This window comes from Galeopterus variegatus, unplaced genomic scaffold (assembly GCF_000696425.1).
Source record: "Galeopterus variegatus unplaced genomic scaffold, G_variegatus-3.0.2 Scaffold1517, whole genome shotgun sequence".
Classification (NCBI taxonomy): Eukaryota; Metazoa; Chordata; class Mammalia; order Dermoptera; family Cynocephalidae; genus Galeopterus; species Galeopterus variegatus.
Genome location: NW_007727628.1, coordinates 347,866 through 349,864, shown reverse-complemented (window position 1 = coordinate 349,864; position 1,999 = coordinate 347,866).

Below are 1,999 nucleotides of genomic sequence, written 5' to 3'. Positions count from 1 at the left end.
TTGTCACTATGGGTTCTTAAAATCAGTCACAAATGAACACTAGTGGCAGAATGTGGGTTCTTGAGTAGAACAGAGTGATTTGCAAACCAAGAATCAGTGGAGAAAAGGCGTTCTTATGCCTGACCCAGCCCGAGGACCCCACGACTGCTGGGTTTACATTCCTGCCAAGAGCTTGGAATAGAACAGAGTGATTTGCAAACCAAGAATCAGTGGAGAAAAGGCGTCCTTATGCCTGACCCAGCCCGAGGACCCCACGACTGCTGGGTTTACATTCCTGCCAAGAGCTTTGCATGAGGGGACCTGGGCTGAAGTCCCAGCTTTTTCATTTGTCAGCTGTGTAGCCTGGTCGGGTCACTTCACCTCTCGGCGCCTTACTTTCAGCATCAAAGGAAGCATAAAGCAATTATCTAGCTCAGCAAGTAAGAGTGTATTTGGATTCTGGAGCCAGGTGGTTCTGCCATTTATAAGCCATGTAACCTGGGCAGGTCACTTAGCCACTCTGAGACTAGATTTTCTCATCTGTAAAATGGGGATAATAAAACTCAGAGGGTTGTTGTAGGACTGGGTAGATTACTGCACGTAAAGCACTTAGAATAGTACCTGGCACATACCAAGTGTTAGTCAGCCGTTCATAATTTTCCTAATTCCTGCCAGAACTACTGCATACATGTCCCTCCCTCCATGCCCTAACATGCTGGGGTAGAGAGCATTTCCTTTATTTGCCTGATTTTTCAGATAGGCAATAAATATATATTTATACATTAAAAGTTAGGCATATGGAAACATTTTCTCAGTCGGCCTTGGAAGATCACCACATACTCTCAGAATATTGGTCTTTTTGCCTTGATAGTGAAGGTGGGAAAGAAACAGCCTACGATTGAAGGCATAGGTGCTGCCAGTCCTGGAGGCATTTTGTAGGTGGTCTCTACTCCCCAACAAATGCACTTCTTCATTTCCTCTTTCATCTGTGGAAAGTCAGAGAGGGTACCATGGGGGGAGAACAGCAGGAGTTCCCTAAAAGCTACGCAGGAGCTTGCTCTGAGAGCTCTGACGAACCCAGTGTTATTATAAAGGATGAGTAAAAGAGACAGAGTAGGGCATTGTCATAGGATCGGTTCCATTTGCCTCCCCTGCAAACTCCCTCCATTCTCCTGGTAACAGCACCCTGACTTTCCTCTGGAAAACCACCTGCCCCCCCATCCCCCGCCAGCTCCAGAGGAAGGTGATGTGATTGAACTACAAGTGGTAATCAGCATATTTCATCTTGCTGACTACAGTGGCTCAGGAACCTATCTTAGCCCTGTGGTTACTGAGCTGGTTGAAGGTAAGCCTGCACTCCTGGTGGCCAAGTTTGCCACAATGTGCAGAAAGCCAGCTATAAAGAGGACGTCAGCACAGGGGAAATCAGAGCTGGATGGACAGAGTCCTGGTAGCGATTTTGCAGTTCTGCACCCAACTGTGCCTGAACGCTTTGGTAATAAAAGCTGATAAGTTCCCTTTGGTCTTGAGACTGCTTGAGCTGGGTTTCTGTCACTTGCAGGAAGAGTTCTGATTAACACAGTACATCACGGAGGAAGAGCTGTGGTGGGTCACTTGAAACTGCACACAAATAGGTCAGGAAGGCTAAAGATCAGGAAGTATGTGGCTGGTAGAAAACCTTAAATGGAACACTTGCTTGTTCATTCAGCAATTGTGTATTTAGGTCCTCATTTGGTTACAAGCAACAGAAACTCATTCAAATTACTTCAGCAGAGGATAGTACTGGAAGGAGACGGTGAAAATTTTCAAAATCTAAGCTCTTTTCTGCCACAGGACCTTTGCATTTACTGTCTGCCATTAGACTTTTTCTGCCAGTTCTTGACATAACTGACTCATTCTTATTTTTAATGTCTCAGGAAGAAAGTATTTTCCCTTCAGTGAGTACCTTCACCCCCATCTAATGCAGGGCATCCTTGTACCCACACCCCAATTACTCACCATCACATTTCCTGGTTTTCTT